At 44.5% G+C, this 21,620-nt stretch overlaps 1 pseudogene; it reads left to right on the plus strand.

Moving 5' to 3' along the window:
* The first annotated feature begins 2,238 nt into the window (after window positions 1-2,238).
* LOC115328284 lies at window positions 2,239-2,818 on the plus strand (annotated as a pseudogene).
* The last annotated feature ends 18,802 nt before the right edge of the window (window positions 2,819-21,620 follow it).

The following is a 21,620-nucleotide window of genomic DNA, read 5'->3' on the forward strand; positions in this document are numbered from 1 at the left end:
GTCAGGAGCTGTTCTATCCGCAATGCCTCGGATGGTGTCTTCCTGGCGAGGATGGTTTCCTTGATGTGGTCATAGGCGTTCTCCGGAGGAGGGAGCGCCAGGACATCATCCAGCTCATCGGCCACTTCGGGGGGTAGGGCAGAAACCACATGATAGTAGCGGGATTCCTGTGTGGTTATGCGGCGCAAGTGGAACTGGGCTTCCACTAGCGAAAACCAGGCCCGAGAATTCTTCGCCCAAAAAGCTGGAAGGCGGAGCTGGGTGGCTGAAAAGGTTCCATCGCCGTTGGAAGAGCTGCCTGTGTTCCGGTCCATGTTGGTCGGACGTCCGGGTCACCAATTTGTCGGCGGTGTTCGAAAATGCCGGAAAAGAATTTGAGGCGTCCGGCCCGGAGCTAGGCGAAAGGCATCTCTTCTTTTTTATTGTTGTCGCACCGGCTCCCGAGATCCACTGAGCGAGCCAGAGCGAGAGTCTGCACCAGCAACTCGCGCTCGCTGTGCTCGGTTCTGTGGCGCGCCCATTGTTTTAACTCAGAGCACGAAGGATTTCTTTTTGGGTGAAGCAGGTATTAAGAGCTGCGACTCTACAATTGTAAATATAGACACACCTATTCAAGTAACAGGTACAATATGCTAAGATATTAGAGATCACTGTCCCATTTTTATAGCGTATTCTACTTCTACATCGTGGAAAAAAACATGTCAAACTAAATGAACATATCGGTGCCTATCCAGCAGAAATCTGGATACCTTCCGTAGGTATATCGTAAATGCTGACTGGTCATCTGTCTATAGCAAAACCAACGGTGGTGACGCTTATGACGAGTTCTTATCAATATTTCTTCACCATTATAATGCCGCTTTTCCTGGCATAACCGAAAAGCAAAACAAGAAAATTAGGAAGCCTTGGATAGGACCTGAACATTTAAAAATGATCAATGAAAGAACTAAACTTTTAGAAGCGTTCTTGCGTACGAGGGAGCCGTGTAAACTTGCAGTTTTTAAAAAACATAGAAACAAGCTAACCGCCGAGTTAAGGAAGGCAAAAACATCTTACTATAATAACCTTTTTTTTTTAGGTGTCCAAAAAGCACCCTGAAAGAGTATGGAAGATAATAAATGAGGTTCTAAAACGACAAAACGCGAAATGTAACACAATTGAATTAACAATAGGAAACAACAAACTTTCAGGGGTCACATTAGCCCAGCATTTCAATACGCACTTTGTGAATATGGTTAGACCGCTGAGTAACATCACTGGTTCGAAACCCGGGTACCAATGTAGTGAAACTGCGTTTCTTGAACCTCCGGATGAAATCGAGATTTGTCGCACATTTATGAGCTTAAAAAACACACACTCAACAGACATAGAGGACGTTCAGATAAAGCCTGTAAAATACGTAATTGATGCTATCGCTCCCTGTTTAAACTACATATTTAATCTAGTTCTAGAGCTTGGTTGCTTTCCCAGTAGAATGAAAAAGGCGAAAGTTTCGGTCATCTTTAAAGGAGGAGAGAAAAATAACTTGAACAATCATAGGCCAGTATCCATTCTGCCGGTTTTCTTTAAAGGACTTGAGAGAATAATTTTTTCACGCATCAATAATTTTTTCTCTAAACATGATATACTAATAGACAGTCAACATGGCTTTCGCCAGGGAAAATCAACAGAAACAGCACTTTTAACAATGAAGGAACTCATCATTAAGAATATTGAAAGAAATCGGCTTACCCTCGGAGTATTTATTGACTATAGTAAGGCATTCGATTACATAAATCATGATATATTGCTAAAAAAAATTTGCACGTATACGGTGTCCGCGGTGTTGCCCAATCGTTGTTTCAGTCTTATCTTTACGACCGGAAGCAGTGCGTATCAATAGATAATAACATTTCATCTTCCAAATTAGTTACTGCCGTTATTCCACAAGAAAGTGTTCTAGGACCGTTCCTTTTCAATGTGTATATTATTGATGTTGTTCAGCAAGATAGTAGCGCAGTCTACGTAATCTATGCGGATGACATGAGCCTGTATATTTCCGGATGGGATACAAATGAAATAATTTTAAAAGCTGAAAGGGAACTTTTGAAACTGTGGCACTGGTCCAATGAGAATGGTCTAAAAATAAATACAAATAAATCTAAGGCTATTTTATTCAAAACTACACATAAGCAGACACAAATAATACACAATTTATTACTCGGTGATACTTCTATTGAAATAGTTAACAAACACAGGATCCTTGGAGTTACATTTTCTGCTAATACGACATGGACAGATCACATTGAAGCTTTAGCCAAGATATCATCGGCGACAGGAGCCTTCTTACGATGCCAACACATCCTTCCATATAATGCAAAACTTCATATTTATCGTGCCCTATTCACTTCACACATAAATTACTGCACACTCGTATGGGGCACGACCACAGCAGGAAACGTACACACCACCCTTGTTCTTAAAAAAAAAAGCGATTCGATATACTGCTGATGTGCCACGATTACACTCAACCGCACAATTGTACACTCAGTATGGTATAATAAGCGCAAAAAATATATATGAATTTCGTTTATTGCAATCTTTGCTCTTTGTAAATGAAAGTTTCAACTGCTTTTTGAAAAGGACATCTGACTTATCGAAACAAATAAGTGATCCTCGTACCCGCAGCTGTGACAGGTGGTTAGTGCCGCGCCGGCGCACTGAATACTTCTCGCAGTCGCTGACATATAACGTACCTTCTACTCTAAACAAGTATCTAGAACAAAATATTTACTTTGATACATTTACTAGAAAAAAAAATGCGAGAATTGTTTTGTAAACAACAGATGATAATGCATTAGACTCTATCTTGTATATGGGAAAGTTTTGGTGTTGAAGCCTTTTTTGTAATTTTTTTGTAATTTTTGCTATAAAACAGGTTATGTGAGAAATTGGATCTGCCATTTATAATTCCCTCAACAGTTCATAATCTTTATATAGTCTTTGACATGTATCATATAGAATTGTATACATTCACACGGTGATTATGTGTACTCATATTGTGACGCGTCATATTTTTTTGTATTTTTTCACAATATAGTGCTGTCTGTATGGGCCCTCAGGCATTCTCAAGCTGTCAATGACAGCTTTTTGGCCCGGGGACCCCCAACACTGTGTTGGAAATAAAAATTGAATTGAATTGAAAACTTGTTGTTCGTAAGGTAATGACGTTACGAGACGAAACCATAGGAGGGCGCCACAAAAACATCTCGCCGCTAATAGCACAGTGACACATCATACCGCCGCGCTGTGGCGCAGCTGCCGACCGCCCAGTGGCGCTGAAAGCCCACTACGCCGATGCACGAGGCACGTGCAACGTGAAGCCTTTGGGACGATCATGGCGGCACAGCGCAGCACTGAGCTGGATTTAAGACGCCATGAATTTCCCAGAATTGGCGCGCGGCACCTGCCTCGAGCATGTCTACAACAATGAATGGCGCCACTTTTCCCAGGATAGAGGAGCTTCAACTAGGTTTAAAGCCCCATCATGTTTAAAACACAGCACAAGGTTTGTCGATGCACGAGGCACGTGCAACGTTAAACCCTTGGGAAGGTCATCGCGGCACAAAGCAGGACGAGCTACAGTGTTTTAGGTGTGTAGTGGCAAGAGCGACGCCCGCTTATAATGGGCCACGTGAAGACGGTCAACGTATATAGATGGCCGCGAGTGGCGCTGGAGTTCTGAGCCCTAGGAGAATTTGTGGCAGATCGCAGATATGCGATGAGCGAAGAAGACGAAGCTCAGGCGGTACGCTTCTCCCGAACGTAGCACCGTAGCACTTTTCTTTGTGGTGTAGTGGTGGGGAGTCTTCACCGTTCCGCTGCCGTCTCGGTCATAAATGCAAGAAAAAAGACGGAAACACACACTGCTTCGCGCCGGGATGCAAGTCGGGCTACCCGATCAACAAGGGCAGCCGGAGCACCAATGATCGCAAGCCGTCGCTGTTTTGCGCGTCAGAGGAGGAGTCGCACAAACTACAGTGGCAAAAAATTTTAATCGAGAAGATAAACGCCTCGCCGAGACATCAGCGGTGCGCGAGAGACATTTTGAACCACGCCTTATCTTTCGGGACTATGTGCACATCGTCAATGTCGAAGAGATTGGGATTCTTTGCCGCAATATATTATGACTATTTTGTAGTCTTTTGCGTAGTATGTTGCTGGGTATCTGTCATGTGCTTGCTGTGCACGTCGATGAAGTGTATTACCACTTTTGAAAAGTCAAAGCAGTGAGTTAGGAATAATTTTTTTTTTTTCATATTAATGCCCGCGTCCCACTAGAGCGACAGACAGAGACAAAAGACAGCGACAAGCCTCAAACCCATGCAGCATGCTCGTGATGGTACCTCTGGCAGGCGCTCAGTCGTTCGGTGCTCGCGAAGTAAGCACGAGCGATTGCAAGCCTGCCAAAGATACCCTCGCGTGCATGATGCTCGAGTTTGAGCATAGCCTCCGTTACTCTACAAAGTGTCTCAAATCGCGAAAGACTCTGGTTTGAGGATTGTCTTTGTCTTTTGTTTCTGTATGTCGCTCTAGTGGGACACGGGTATAAGGGTTGTGAAAGTTTGTGTTAATATTGTACTTTAATGCTTCATGTACTCCCAACAGAGGTATTTTTTTCTAAATAATAATATTAATAATAACAATAATCTTTATTGGCTCAGCGGAGCCATGGCACGGCGGAAAGGCGACAGCCCGTACCACGGAGGCCCGTGGTGCCACGTCTAGTGATGATTATGATTAGATGATATGTACAAGTGGAGGACGGCTACGTATAGATAACAGAGAGGTGCTGACGATGTGAAATAAAACCCGCGGGTGAGGGCGTCGGCCGATGTTGCGGGCGATGTGGGCCCAGTGCTTCCCAGTGGGCTGCAGGCTGGGCCGGTCCCCCGTCCAGCTGGCTGAAGTGTCCTGGCAAGCTCTCCAGGGTGGCGTCCGCAAGCCCTACCGCGCGTTAGGGCTGGGAAAGCCCTGGCGGCCCGGCGGTGATGAAGGCGCCATGTATTGATGAGGACCCCGCTCTTCCGAACCGCCGAGTGGGCCCTAGGGGCCCGGTGCTGGTCCAGGCGAGCAGGCCAAAGAGCCAAGGCGACCCTCGGCGGGCCGTCCGATGTACATTCCTAATGGGAAAGTCCTGTCGCCTGACGTTGCGGTCGCTCACTTCGGTGAAGGCAGCGGCTCCAGAGGGGTGGCCCAGTCGAGGTAGACGACTGCCACCCCCGATGCATTCGTGTCCAGGGCCAGAACCTAGGGCCGCGGTCACCCGGCATGGCATATACTGTCATCGTCGTACCACAAAAGACGATTTGCTATATATTCGCTAGTTCCAGTGGCACCTTGGCCGTTCCCAAACGCTCTCGGCCTTGCGCCTTACACAACGCTGGTCCCCGCATGACCAACACGATGACAAAAACAATACACCAGTTCATTGTTCCTCTCACTATTAAAAAAGTGAGAGATTTATTGCGATTTATTAGTCTATTTATACTTGTTATATCAGTATCGCGTGGTCTCTTTCGCAGCTATTAAGCGAGCAGCCCAAGTGATACAGCTGCTGAACGACCTGTCAGTACTGGGAAGAAGGGGACGGAGGGGAGTCGATATTAATCTAATTATCTCCATCAAGAAAGCGTGAATAATGAAAGTAGTGGTTAGCACACACTCTAGAGGCATTATTTCAAAGAAAAACCTACTATTTTTCACATTAGCAATTTTTCTGCGTCACGAAAATCTCCATTCGAGCCACCGTAGTACACGCCGAGCAGCGCCGACGACGAGGCTAACGGGGGCACGTTTCTAGGGCTCATAACAGCAGCGCTACGATGCCGTGTACGAGCAAAATCTTTACGCGGCGGAAGCCGCTATACTCCGTTTCACCTTATGTTGTACCGCAGACAAGGCTAGAAGCGCGAGCTCATAGTGTTGGGTGCTACTCTTAACGCACGAGAGCTTGTGCCACCGTGATTGGCCCTAGAGCAAGGAGCTCGCGCTTGTAGCCTTTCCTGCGGTACATCATAAGGTAAAACAGAGTATAGTGGCAAGAGCGGCGGCCGCCGCTCTTGCCACTATAATGGCCGGTTCTCACATGCAGCGAAGCGCTGATGTAGCGCTCCTCACGTGCCATCAGCTACTTATCGTAAGCCATGAGCAACAGTTTCGACGGTGTGATACAAAGCTGGTGAACGCTGCCGTCAGCACGCGCTTAGCGCGAGGTTAGCGCTATGCTTGTAGCGCTCCGCTGCATGTGTGAACGGGCCTTAAAGTCTGGTTCAGACAGTTGCGTTTGACTGCGTTTGACTGCGTTGCGGCAGCGAGAAACCAGGACATCCCTGCTGCTTATATCGCGTGCCAAGATTATTCCTTGAATTGGATTGTACGCTTCATGCGAAACACAGATGTGCCGGTGACTCGCTTTCGGTACTCGACGCAACGTGGTCAAACGCACTTAAACGCAACTGTTAGAACCGGCCTTAACTCTTTAGAGCACTGTAACTAGAGTGTACTAGAAGGTACGAGTGAGACGAGCTAGAGACGCTTTGCAGCAGCTGTGCATGGGCGCCGCCATAACTGACCTTCAGTTTTTGTTCCCCTTTATTACGTTTACATTACTTCGTTTTTACCATAGCAGGACAGGCTATTGACATCTTAGACTTTATTCTGTCTTGCTCCCCAGCATCGGCCTTTGTGGAGGCTCGTCCACACCAATTTCAGTGGCTCGGTATCTCGGTAAAACAAGAGAAGGTCAGCAATGGCGGCTGTATTCTGGCGCGTGTGTAAAGCGTCTATAGGCTCCGCTCAGGCTTTCAGTGGCACATCAAAATGTGGAAAGCGATCAGATGGAACCAAGCCACTTTGATCACAGCGCCACCTTGGCTGCAATCAAGCAACGACACAGGTCAAGGTCATGTGGCCCCTTAGGTCATATAGCCCCTTAGGGGCTATATTGTAATTTTTAGGATTTTGACGTCAGGGGTAACGTCAAAGCACCACGACACGACGACGCCACGACGTCATCTTCGACGACGTTACGCGACGCCAAGATGCTGTCGTAAGGCCGTCGTGACATCGCGTCGCGTCGAGGACGACGCCGTTTGGCGACATCAAGTCGGCGTTGTAACGCGGTCGTGTCGTCGCATGGAGGACGACGCCGTTACGCGACGTCAAGTCGCCGTTGTAACACGGTCATGACCATGACGTCGCGCGCTACATCGAGGACGACGTGGACGTGGTCGTCGATACCGACGTTGACGTCAACGCTCCACGCAACGTCACACATTGCTATGACGTCCCGTTAACGTCGTCGTGACGTCATCGTCACGACAACGTTAACGGGACGACGTTAATTGATCTATTTATTACAAATTTTTATAAGGAAAAGGTCAGGGCTGGTGTAGTAAGTTCTGATATTAGCGATCATCTGCCCATATTTATGCTAGCCGATACAGCACGAGAAGTATGTAAACGTAATTCAGATACTGTGACTGTTCAAAACATTACCCAAGCTACTCTAGATACATTTAGGCAGAAATTAATGACTACAGATTGGTACGATGTATTCCATTCTGATGACGTAGATAGCGCATACAACACGTTTATTAAAAAGTTTAAGCAACTTTATTTTGACTGTTTCCCAGATAAAACCATTAAACTTGCCAGAAAGGGACGGAAGCCATGGATGACCCCTACACTTTTTAAAAAGACACGTAGAAAATATCAACTTTATCAAATATTTCTTGCTACCCGTGAAAAAACGGCACTTGAACAATTCAAAAAATATAGAAATCAATTAACTAGGGAAATTAGAAAGTCGAAAAGACTCTATTATTCTAATCTATTTGATGTGGAGTGCCTAAAGAAAGCAGATTTATTGTGGAAACGTATAAACAGTGTTCTTAATATGTCCTATAAATCAAGCAAAATTGAAAACATAAACCATAACGGCGAAACATTGAGTGGTTTGAATTTGGAAAATGCATTTAACAGCTATTTCGTGAATATAGCAAATAGCTTTTACAATCCTAAAGCGTCAGATCACATTTCGTCAATTTCGGATTCATTATTTATCTACCCTACTGATGAAATTGAGGTTTGTTCTTCTATTTTGTCTCTTAATAATAATCACAGTCGTGATGCCGATGACTTGCAAATTAAACCTATCAAGTATGTGATAGATATTATTGCTCCCTGTCTAAGATACATATTCAACCTCTCAATATCATCTGGCACTTTTCCCCAAAAAATGCAAACTGCAAAAGTTTTAGCGTTGTTTAAAGCAGGTAACAAAAATGAACTAGGGAACTACCGTCCTATATCTATACTTCCTGTGTTCTCAAAAAGTCTAGAAAAAATAATTCACCCTCGTGTTGTTAACTTTTGTGATAAGCACTTTATAATTACTGATTGTCAATTTGGATTTAGAAAGAATAGGTCAACCGAAACAGCGTTATTGGTTCGAAAAGAAGAAATACTTAAGAATTTCGAAGAAAAAACCTTAACGCTTGGGATATTTTTAGACTTCAGCAAAGCATTTGACTGTATAAATCATTCCATTTTGTTAGATAAACTATATGCGTACGGCATTCGTGATCTTCCTCATGCTCTAATCAAATCATATTTAGAATATCGTACCCAGTTTGTGCAAATTAATAATGAGAAGTCAATTCCATTAACCATATCAGCTGGAGTGCCCCAAGGAAGTATTCTAGGACCACTTCTTTTTTTGTTGTATATTAATGATATTGTGAACATTGATTCAAACTGTAAATATATAATCTATGCGGATGACACGAGTATCTTTTTTCTGATATATCCGATGAGGCCCTCATAAATAAAGCTAACGCATTTCTTTCAAAGTTAAAAGTATGGTCTCAGTCCAATTGCTTGACTATAAATACTTCGAAAACAAAAGCAATGATGTTTCGCCCACGCGGCTCAGGTAACCGAGTTTACACTCCTCTTCATTTCGGGTCTTCATACATTGAATTTGTGAATAGCATAAAAACTCTCGGAGTCATATTTTCCGAAGACATGCTCTGGACAAATCACGTAAAACATCTCTGCTCTAAATTAGGCAAAGTCGCAGGAATTATGAACAAGCATAGGCACGTTCTTCCATCCAGCGTAAAAAAGGTTTTGTACAATTCCTTATTTTATTCTCATTTATGTTACTGCACCCTCATCTGGGGTAACACGTCTTACTCTAACTTGCATATAATACACTTATTGCAAAAAAAAGTGCTAAGAATAATAGGTAACGTTCCCTACATACATCATACGGATTCACTGTTCAAGTCGTACAAGATTATTAATATTCACCAAATCTATAACTATCGTTTAACGATGGCGTATAAATATGCGGCATTAGGACGCTCAAATGTAATTCTTCAACTGTCTGATTTAAAAGAAAAAAGTGATTATTATTCGTCGAGAAATCACCAGCCCTGGCAAATTCCGAAATGTAGAACAAACTATGGAAAACAAAAAATAAGTTATGCCTTACCGTCTATTCTGAACGAATATTTTGTTAAAAACATAGATATTGTGCAATTGTCCAACAGCGACGTGAACAAACTGACACCAAGCGTCCTTGTGACGTTGCATTGACAAGGACGCCGTCAATTTGACGTCTCGTGACGTTCTCGTTGTCGTCAACGCATTATGACGTGAAAACGCAGTCTTGATGTCGTTAACGCACGTTGTCAACGTCGATGACGACGTTGACGTCAAGGCGTCGTCCTGATGTCGCATGACGTTGTGGCGAAAGCCAGGTCGCGGTGACTTTATGTACGTGACGCCTGACGTCTACGTTGTATAAAGAATATAGTCCGGCGTTCCATTGTTTCTATGACCTTGACTAGTGTGCCGGTTGAGCTTGGCGTTGGAACGAAATGCGTTTTTCAAACAGTGAGAGGGCGCTACGAGCGAGATTTGCCGTTTTTTTCACATGCCGAGGTACCAAAATAGCACTCCGGTGGCCCTACTTGTCCCTTCTAGTACACTCTACGGTAACTGAGCTAGATTTCGGACGCCATGAATTTGCCAGAATTGGCGCGCGGCACGTGCCTCGAACATTTCTACAGCAATGAAAGGCGTCACTTTTCTGAGGGGGTAATCACACGAGGGAGAAATCCCGGAGATTTCTCCCCGGCACGCGCGCATCACGAGAGGAAAACGCGAGGCTTTTACATATCGCAAAGCCTGACGTTTCCGTCGTGGGATGCGCGTGCCGGGAAGAAATCCCCGGGGATTTCTCCCTCGTGTGAATACCCCTACGTGCCAGTGCCGCTTCGGCAACGTAGGTGTTATCATGCCGCACTGGAGAGGCCGTAATACAGTGAGAGCGTATGCAGTGCAGCCGTGTCACAATGGGGGTAGTATCTTTATGCCACTGCAGCTCGGTGGGGTGGCTGCGACCTCACCAGCCCCTCCTACAGCGCTTGAACTCGTTCTATCAAGAAACCCTAATCTCCCCGTGTTGGCGTCTTGGCTCCGGCATTGGATTGCAGGAATCTCTGGACTAGTTAGAGCTAAAGTCACTGGATCCTGGGAAAGTAGCGCCATTGCCTTCCCTACCTGCTAGCCGGACACAAACGGATACTAACATACAGACGACCCAAACCTCGGAAGGCGATTGGCTAGTCGGCCTACGTTGCCATGGAAATCTCCATCTTGGTCCATTTAAATCTTCGAAGCTTCAAGGAGGCCGTTCTGAACCAGTCACGCCAAGATCACCATGGAGCATCATCGTACTGGAAGTGTTCGTCTTCAATATAAGAGTCTTTCGCACTTCGTATGCAATCAACTTATTAATCAGGCCCATCTCCATGGATCTCTTACAATTATATTGTTCTTCTTGCGCATTTCAAGACAGTAAACTTATTTTTCAGTGCTTCCAAGCACCGACACAGTATCTGGTTGTGGTACGAAAGTGTGCGCCTGTTTCGCCGGTGTGTGGTTAGCAACATCTCGGTATACAAAAAACGACTCAATAAAGCTACCCGTCACCAGCGAATCTAGATAGGCTCACCAAGAACGATCGAAGGATCAAGGAGAAATTGCTCATTTCATGGACCAAGATGGCGACCACACGCGGAGCTTGGCGTTATTTTCCCCGGATCCAGTGACTTTAGTTAGAGCTACAGGCCTTGAGACCACCTGTCTGTAGGGACTTACGCAAAACACTTCTTATCCGTCTTCTCAAGAAATAGGTTTCCATAAACAAGCGTCCACTTATCGTATGTCAAAAGTATTTCAGTCAGCGCACTACACTGGTTTCATACGTTTACCGTGGCGCACATTTTCAATCACTGTGGTCGGAACAGTTGTTCCGGGTGGTCAGGCAGTGCTGGGAGGGCTTAAAGTTCCTGTATAGGCTCCCTACGGGAGCCAGAGCTGCTCGTCTGTTTTCCACGCGCCGCCGCGCCGCAATTCGCCGAGATCCGATCACGTGAGGATGCGGATCAAATGCCGTGCAGGAAAGTAGACGTTGCACGCGCCCGACAGTACGTTCCCCTGCTTTTGAGCGCGCCGCGCGCTTCGAACGCGCGGCACCGCTATTCGCCGAATTCAGTCACGTGAGGAACAGGATCAACATGTCGTGCAGGAAAGACGGTGCTACGGAGATCAACGCGCAACTCTGGCTCCCGTAGGGAGCCTATACAGGAACTCTAGGAGGGGTCAGAGCCGTATATTGGGAGAGTTGGGCCATTGGGAGGCGCAAGGGCCGCCGCCAGTGCCAATTATTCCCCAAGCGGTTATAGTTTGAACTTTTTGTAAGCCATTTGCACCAATCAGCAAACCGTTACGTCACAACATTGAAAACGACATTGAAGGCGTGTAAGTGAAGCGTTCAGTCTGGGTTCAGTCGGTTTAGCTGGTTTAGCCGGTAGCGGTCGGTGACACAACCGGCGACAGAGCAACGGTGATCGCCGATTGAGTGCGGCGTGACTGAGGCTACGAAGAAACTGATAAAAACGTTCCCATAACCGAGACGGTAGTCTCTCTTCCGTGGAAATTAGACTTCCTTTTTTGTCAATAACAGGTGAGTGAGCGCCAACCTAATCGAAGAGAGAAGGCATCGGGATTTCCGCTGACACCTAACGGCTCTGTGCAGCGCCTTGCTTACAAGCTGCATGTACCAGAACTTATATTCTGCACCAGAGTGGACTGTAGTACATCCCGCCCGGTGTCGGAGTGCGTAGTGAAAAGCAACTCGCAACCGGCGGAAGCTAGCGGTATCATGCTATCCTGCGAGGGCGAGCACCTCGCTTTTGTGCCCACCTGCGCTGCTCGAGTGTTCGTCGTGGACCGAAGTGGTTGATGCTTCGATCAGAGCCCCGATGAGCGGCGCCGGAAAAGAAGCTACACCTCTGAGCCACACAAGCGGCTTGTTTGATTGAAATTTCTCTACCACTTTAATAATTTCTGCCCCGGAAGTATGCTTAGCAGACTCCGCTACCACACCGGCAGTAAAGAAGCTAGATCGAGATGAAGCTCCCCGGGTGTTGCGGTTTTGTCCAGTGGAGGTTGCCTTTTACACCAAATTCGCGTCATATAAAGTCACTCGATCGTTTAGGACAAAGACAACTCTCATTTGGACCAGTGCATAGAGGAAGCTGAGTGTCAGTAAATATTTTCGAACCACTACTTAATCTGGGCGACATCAGTTAATTTGAAATGTCATTTCTTCCGAACCAGGTGGCTGTCATAGTGTGTTTGCACTGGATTGGTTACAAGTTTAATTACAGCAAGAGATACTTATAGGTGAAGCGAGCACTGGAAAATGTATCTCATTTTGTTGCTGTAATAAAAACAGTCCCATCACATTTAGTTGGGTGTATTTCTTGTCTGCAGTTGCCTATGCGGTCAAATGAGTACCATCCCAGGCTCTACGAGCTACAGCACTCAATCTGGCTTTTTGGTACTGTTGCAATTTTCACAAGCGATCTCCAAATTTCTCAGAGTAGAGAGTTCGGGACTGAAACTTTGTATTCCAGTCCTACTCTTAACCATAACTTCAAAAACAGGAAGATATGTGGCAAAGAAGCAAAAAAAGGCTATGTTTAATTAACCTGAGACGGGTAGAGAAGAAGCAACAAAACGTAGAAGGGACAGAAAATAGACAGGACGATGTCTCAAACTCACGTAACTTATTTATTTAGTCCACCTCCTTATATAGTCTCAATCTCAAGGTCATCTCCACCAACACAAAAGGACGAAATCTATACAGATCAAGCGCCACAGCCTTTATCGCACAATGCAAGAACGTTGACAACGTTTACAGGTCAACGCGATAAGGCAACATCCATCCACCCTCAAACTTGAACAAAAGGATCTCTTCCACTACTACTATTCTATACACAGTTCATACTTCTCTTCAAGTTTGAGGGTGGATGGATGTTGCCTTATCGCGTCGACCTGTAAACGTTGTCAACGTTCTTGCATTGTGTGATGAAGGCTGTGGCGCTTGATCTGTATAGACTTCGTCCTTTCGTGTTGGTGGAGATGACCTTGAGATTGAGACTATATAAGGAGGTGGATTAAATAAACGAGTTAGCTGAGTTTGAGACGTCGTCCTGTCTATTTTCTGTCCCTTCTACGTTTTGATGTTTCTTCTCTACCCCAGTCTCGGGTTAATTCAACATGGTTAATATTCACCAGCTCGCCTGCACCCTTAAGATTTTTTCTAAAAAAAGGCTATAGTAGCTCATTGTTTGCAATCAAGTAAAAAGACAATTGGCGAAGTACCTTTCTATATGAGCGGAGCATAAATCTTTCCATATCAGAGCTAAAATGTAAAGTTATGTTTGGGCACACAGGCATGTGCACAAAGTTTTGTGTCCACGTACCTTTTTTGTGCCTGTGCCTTACTCACCTGCTGCAAAACTTTTGCTTCGATGTGCTGGCAGTGCGTCAGTGTGATTATTTTTTATTTACCTTCTGTCCAAACGAGGTGAATGGGCCAATAATTTTTCAGCAACACATGCATCGTGCCAAATGTTTTATTAGCACCTCCATAAAACTTGCACTCCTGGCTTTAACAAAAAAAAAATCTGCATTACAGAGGTATGCCCACTATACCGAGAATCACATCTTAGTGTGCCTAAACTTCTCTTTCATTAGTCACGGAGTCTATTATAAACTACTCCCAACGAATTATAATGTGGTGGTACATAAAAAGAAACACACACAGCTACCAGTATGCAAATTTATTTCGAGAGTCACTCACAAAAGGTATAAAATATGCTTTCAGAGAGAGCAGAGCAACTTTGTTGGTTAACGGTCAAATGGCGCACTGGAAAGAGTGCAGGAAATTGCACCAATGATGATACATAGAAGAATAACATTGTTGTTTTGGATACTCAATTATATGGACAGCGTGTCCTTGGTGGATGCACCTCCTAATTATTGTGTTTACGGAATTACTACGCCACTCTTCTACCATTATAAACGCAACTTCTTGCGCACACTTTTTTTTTTTTTTAATCTGGTGACAAACGGCAAACTTTTAACAATAAATTCTGAGAGCCTATTTCCCCTTTATAAATTTTGGAGTACATTACCTTTCTCCACTTGGTGATCCAGACATCCCATTAGAGTTACAGAAAGCATTAAGGCGTGTACCACACATTAGAGGGGAAACAGTGTACCACAAATGTTAAAGCAAAAGAATGACATTTTATTATAAAGAGTGTGAGGCAGTGTCAGTTATCCGACTACCAATCTTCAGTAAAGCCTTTAAGCTTCTTAGAGAAGAATGATTTGTGCACTCCTTAATTTAAAATTGGCAAGTTTTGATATTTGCTTGCAGACTTGCAGCCTACAGTAAAAAGAAGTGTTAGTATAAACAAGTCCTGTGTCTTTCATTAGTAATAAAAAGTTTATTTAAAATGCATTAAAATTACTGAAAAATAATTAACAGTGAAATTTTAAGCCTTATATTGTTCCCATTCAAGCAAGGGGACTCCACTCAAAACTCATCCCAAAAAGAACAGAAGAATGATAAATACTCAAGATAACTTACCATGCTCAGGTGTCCTGTTAATTTTGCCGTAAATGGCATGTTATGCATGTATGATATCAAAATGTGGTTAAAAGCAGCTTCCCAAGATCAGTGTTATTGTGCTCTTCGTATAACAAACAAATCTTACCACAATCACTTTATGAACAATGGGTTAGAATCATAATCCCCAAGTTTGTCAATGGGTTTTCAAGAGTTTCGCAGGTACTCCACCAGCTGGTGTTTAAGACAAAGAAACTGGCATTCCTACCAGAAGCTATGTGCCGTAAAATATTGAGTAAGCGCTCATCAAATGGTTTGAGATAATTGTAAAAAATATGGGATAGGCACTTTGCAGGTTCCAGCGCTGAAAGCCAGAACGGTGCAGGAGCAGTGTTGTAGTCTGGTGGGACCCCTATTTTCTTAAAGCAGTTGCACCGCTTGCATCCAGCCAGCTTTGTGCTGGCACTCTCATGTGAAGCTTCATTGCTTCTTACCGGAGTGAGCATGGAAAGCTTCACCGCTCTGCAGCAGCGCACTGGGAAATGTGGTTGATGCGGAGGAGCGCCTTGTTTCATTCAATACATTCAGAAGTTCACTGGCCTGGGTGCTTGATATGTTCTTAATCACTTTTTAAATGTTCAAAAGTGGGGGTGGACACTTATTGCGATATGAGCACATGCTCATCATTTTATGGCACATGCAATGGCAGAGATAAAAAAGTAAGGCAAATATTTTGCCTATCACAATGGCGGGTAGTAGAAATGCGTCGAAATGATGTGTTATGCGTCACGGAAAGTTAAAAACATGAATGGTTAGTAGTGACTACTGCTGCATTAGAAGGAAGAAGGAAGTGCAGAAAGGAAGGCAAAGAAGTTAACTTGGGGCATTTTATGCTGCATCAGGTAAGTTATAGTAAAGTTTATAAAACACAACACTTTAGAGACAACATGCCTCCTATAATTTATACAATTTTCGTCATGGCAACATACCCCCCCCCCCCCCATACACATCCCACACATCTAAACCGCTATTGCATGCCATTATAAATAGGGTGCTATGGCATCTCTCTTGACTTGTAACATAGCAGACATTGTAACATATCACGGCACAGGCAAGACCGTGAATTTCAAACATTACTAAATCTTAGGCGCAGGAAGACTGAAAGGAGAAGACACAAAAAAAAAGAGTGACAACACTGAACGGGATGGTCTGTGTGTTGTTTCTCTTTTTTTTTATCTCCTCTCTGTCCCCTTGCATCTTAGGTTTACTGATGCTATGACATGTTCCAATCAATATATCAAGACTTAATCATTTCTAAATTGAGAAATATAACATGCAAAGCATACTGCAAGATCATAGGCGTGCACAGCGTCCTCCTATAGGGGGGGCCAAATTCACTGCAGCCCCCCCCCCCCCCCCCCAACCCCGTCTCACCGAGACCCTTACGCCGTAGGGGTAAGGTGTTCTAGTGTACCCTAGTAGGAGTGCACTAGAACACCATATTTTAACCACGAAATATGACTTCCAAGTTTACTTCAGTGTCACTATAAAACTACCCTTCAGTTTACTTTCCCGCAGATTACTTGGAAGTCTAATTATTGCGGTTTACGAATGGAGCCCGGAGAACGACAAGGCTTGGAATATGTTTGAACCTAAAAATTAAATCTGAGCTGTGACACCGAACATGACGTAATGCCACAAAACGTCATACTTGCCACTGTTACGTGTCATCGTATCCATATCCTCGTAGACTGCAGTAATTGGATTTGCGAGTGCTCTGCGTGAAAGTGGGCTTACATGCGCTTTGAAGTGTGGGAGAAATGAGAAGATGAGATAACTTTTCTAACAACAAAAACGATTTATTGCCAAACAAAAGTGGAGACCCCCACGGTAAAGAAACCACAGCTTGCACTTGTAGGGCACAAGCGCCATCACAAAACACAGAAAGAAAATGAATCGCACGAGGGCTCAGACGATACACAATTTCAATTCACAAACGGTAGACTCTAAAAAAAAATTTAACACAACACAACAACAGGGCTGGTGCAAATGAAAACAGTAACACACAGTAAAATTAACTACACTATACAAAAGTACTATTCAAGCCGAGCTGTGCAAAAATACTATTGGTGTGAGAGGCGAACCTTAGTTCGGACGGAATCGGCTGTAAAGCACCCTCTTCCGCCGGCTGTCAACCAATTAAGGATAAAGTAGAATTATGTGACATTGTAGGTTAATGCGATAGCATATCCTGCGAAATTAAAACACATTCATAACAAAAGTTTGCGCGTTTCAGTCGTAAAATGCTTTAAGATATTATCAAAACTGATGGATGTTGCTAGGTCCTGCTCCACAAAGGGCAGCATCAGCCAACGAAGCCGTTCCTGCGACATCATGGATCTTAACTTGGTCTTTACATGTGCGAGCTTCGAAAATGTCCTTTCGCACGAGCAACTGGTTACAGGAATCGTGGAAAAAAGTCGAAGAGCGCGAGAAAAGTCCTTGAATACTGACTTGTCCAACCCATTTTCTTTGAGTGAATCCAGCCAGTCATAGGCGGTCATGCCGTTTGTTTTTTCGTCGCTGGTTCGGGACTTCAGGAGTTGCATTTCAGCACCCAAGCTGTCGGGATCTACCTCAAAAAGCTACAAATAAGAGATATTTGTTCGTCGCTCGCAGAGAGGCCCAAAAGGTTCTGGACAGCACACACAAGCTCAAAAGTTTCTTGTGTGAACCTTTCCTCGATCCCTCGAACACAGGAGTCAAGCATCGGAAAGAAAACACCGACACAAAATTCCTCCTCTTTTGTCGCATAGAAACATTCATTCGCCCAGTTTTGGTCAAATCGCTTCGATACCTTTCTTCGAACTTCGGGAATCTCGATTTCATTCATCTCGCAGATCGAAGAAGCTTCCGCAAACATCTTTTTAAAGACTGTCCCATCTTGCCTCATCTCTCGCAGCGCTTTTTGCAGATGCCTGACTTCATTGAGTGCAGTGGTAACGTTAATTTTAGGGTCCTGAAGAGCTCGGCTAACCTTCAAAATAAGCTGTAGAATAGGGTGAGCTATTTCCATGCTGCAGACAAAGTCAAAGCTCATCACCTGGGAAAGGAGTCCCTTGCCTTTTGCTTTCGTCTCCGGGTGCTTTGTGGAGTCCACAATCGTTCTTACTGCACTTGACAGTTCGCTGTAGCTCTCACAGCGAACTGGCCTTTACTGCTTCAGCACGACATGCCCATCTGGTTGTAGACAAAGACTTCAAAGTTTTCAGCTGTGTGCCGACAGTTTGGAAAATTCGCTCAAAAACAGCATGGCGCACAACACTGTTTTCAATAAAGTTGTACGCAAGTTGCACAACGCCAAAGAAATCAAACATCATTCTGTTTTCTGCTCAAGACAAGCATGCATCGACAAGCACCAGGTTTAAGCTGTGGGCATAGCAGTGAACGTAGACGAGCTTGTTGTTCAGCTCTTTGCACTTTGCTTGAACGCCAGCAATGTGCCCTGACATAGTAGAAGCCCCGTCAAAGCAGACGGAACTCACAGAATTCCAGGAAACATTGATGGTGATGAGAACTGCTTGCAATGTGGAAAACACAGAGTCGCTGTCTAAATTTTTAAGCCTGTCGAGAGTAAGGAAGACCTCCACTGGCCTGTTCTTAATTTCGCAGAAGTACCTAATAACAACGGAGAGTTGTTCATGATGACTGCAGTCACTTGTTTCGTCGCACATGAGCGAGACTGTTTTACCTTCTATGCGGTGGACAATCGAAGAAAAAATGGCTGCATGCAGTGACTCTAGGAGGTCATTTTGTATTCTGTTGCTGATGTAGGAGGCGTTTTTTGGGCCTGACTCTAAGTGGCCCCGCAAAACGGGGTCGTACTTCTTTAAGATATTAACTATCTCTAAATATAGACCTTGCTCTGCGCTTTCCTTATTTTCACTGTGCCCTCTGAATGGCCTTCCTCCCTTTGAGAGAAGAACAACGATGTCAGTAAGGCGCTTTAGCACCTCACGATTTTGTTTTCGTTTTTCTTCAACTTGAGACGCTCGTCGTTCAAAGCTTTCATCCAGCATTGAAGCAATCGATCTGTTTGCTTTGGAGCAATTCCATGACACAACACTGCTAAGATGGCCCTGAGACTTTTCATGCTGATTAAACCTTTCTATCGCTTTCTTCCAAGTTCGAAACCCAGTTGAAACAAAGGATGGGTCTAAATGTGCTTTGGATATACCACTGCCCGGCGGAAACGCCTGACAACAAAAGCAAAAGGCTGCATCTTTTGCTGGACTGTATTCAAGCCAGCTGAACTTTGCAAACCAGTGTTCACAAAAGCTGCGCTTTCGATTATTCGTTTCTGTTTGGGCATAGCTGCCCAGATGAGGCTGAAAAGGACCCCGTGCTTGCCTGGCTTGCTTGTCCAGGTCGTTAGTCGGCATTGGCAGCGACGGGTCGTCGTCAGACATCTGGTTCTGGTTGGTGGAAAGCGTTGAGCAAAATCTCGGAGGCTCATCTGGTGCATCAGCAATGTGGCTTGGCGTCGTGGCACAGCTTGGCGTCGTGGCACAGCATGCTGAAGTGGCGCAGTCGTCAGCTTGCTGGTGGCTGGACATCTTTTCCGGTTCATTTTGTTCATGCTGCTCTTTGCAGCTTGTTGACTGTGCTGCAAACAAATAAAAGAAGTATAACTTTTTAGTTTTCTTTTTACCTGTTAACATGGCTCTTAGAACACGCTCGAAAAGAAGTCTGAGTAAACAATTACAGAACCAACTGCACCAATAATAAATATATATTTTTGGAAATTTTACGACAGCTTTCTCATCGACAGCTCAGCATAGTCTCTCCAAGCTAACAACAGCAACCGCTGCTCGGAGGCGAGCCAAACACGGCCTGCTGATTGTGTTTTCTATGTTTTAACGTAAACAACCTTTTTGAAAAAACTAGGTTGCTAGAAAGCTAGTTTTTTTTTTATGTCGGTGATGTTAGTCGCGCTAGAGTTGCTAGTCTGGCCGAGGAGCACTACCTTCTTTGTTCATCGCGACAGAAGTTCGCGCCCTTCTCGTATAGTTAATAATTTCTAGAGAGATAATCCTGCACAGAGCGAATACACGACTCAAACATTTTAAGACTGCGTTTTATTAATGGGGAGCACTGGCGCTGGGCACGGAAATGCCCAGAGTTGCTGAGTACGTCAGTGAAGACAGACGGGGCTCTAATAGAAACGTTGCTAAATTCGTTAGACACATTTTCCTTTGTGAGGACTTAAACATTCGTGAGTGGGTGCGTCTCTCACTCTCACTGTTGCCTTCGTTCATGAGGCACTTCATTCACCTTAACAAGATCAGTCATTTTGCTCAACGAGGTCCTGTTGAGGTGCCACGCTATCGACTACGAAAAGACTTCATAGAATGATACCGACACGTGCTGCTATATAGAGACTTTTAATGAAAAGGATATGAATAATTTAACCAACTAAACTGAGCTCTGGAATGAATTTAATTGTGCCTTCAACAACGAAGAAAAATACTACAAGGTCAGTTTACTCGTTTTTTTCTTGGAAGGATCACATTATGTGAATGAAACTGCCTCTAGGAAGCCTTCATACAAGCACTGAACGTCCCTGAATTGACTCATCCAATCACCAAACCAGTACCGATGAGCACGGTGGACCCCTTCTTTCGTTTCTAATAAATTGCACTGTTCTCTCTTTCTATACTGCTCCGGCAATTTATGGGGTTCTAAAATAGCGGTGTCGTTTGCATGGGCACCGACAGGACCTTCTTTCTAACATTTGTCACACATTCAGTTTTAATATCCAGCCACTAAACTACCAGTATATACCATGGAGAAGATCAAAATATTTTCACAATTTGGACACTCAAAAAAACTTCAAATTAATTAATCAGATAGCATGAATGATGTGAAATGACAGAAATCTGATCTTCGTCCACCCGAGTAAGTTACCAAGCTTTCACCTAATTACGAAAGATAAAGGCAATGTCACTGATGGGTCCGGCTACCAGAGGGCCAGTACTTCTGAGGACTTTCCTGCGAGCTTGGATGCAAGCAAGTCAGTCGTTCAGCTCGATCACTAGGTAGATAGACTTACCTACCTATCTCAACAAGCTGAAAGCCAACCTGAAGGTTCCTGCTCCATGGAATTGCCATGCACTTTGTTATTTCTCAGGATTCATCATCTATAGCATGCAAGCTGCCTGCCTCAAATGTTTAAGCTATTGGCTCCATTCAACCACCTGCTCCGGAAAAATGTGAACTAGAGGTGTGTATTAAAGGAAGACGACGGCTTTAACAAGGCAAAGCAGACACTGCTGCGTCAGGCTCCTGGTGTATCGCAACCACACTGAGGAACTGATCCTGAATGTGCCACACCTCCAGAGGCAGTTGGACCGGTGTCGTCACACAACATCCACGGAGTCAAAAGGCCCATAGGAGGTTAACCTTCTTCTAAGAATTCCATGACACACGCATGGGTATCGACACAATGAGGTAAGGCAATGGTTGATGCCGTACAACCTTGAACAATATGCCAACAGGCTGCATTAATGCCACCAGA

The sequence above is a fragment of the Ixodes scapularis genome, unplaced genomic scaffold, assembly GCF_016920785.2.
Source record: "Ixodes scapularis isolate PalLabHiFi unplaced genomic scaffold, ASM1692078v2 PGA_scaffold2__306_contigs__length_199485367, whole genome shotgun sequence".
In the NCBI taxonomy this organism is placed as follows: Eukaryota; Metazoa; Arthropoda; class Arachnida; order Ixodida; family Ixodidae; genus Ixodes; species Ixodes scapularis.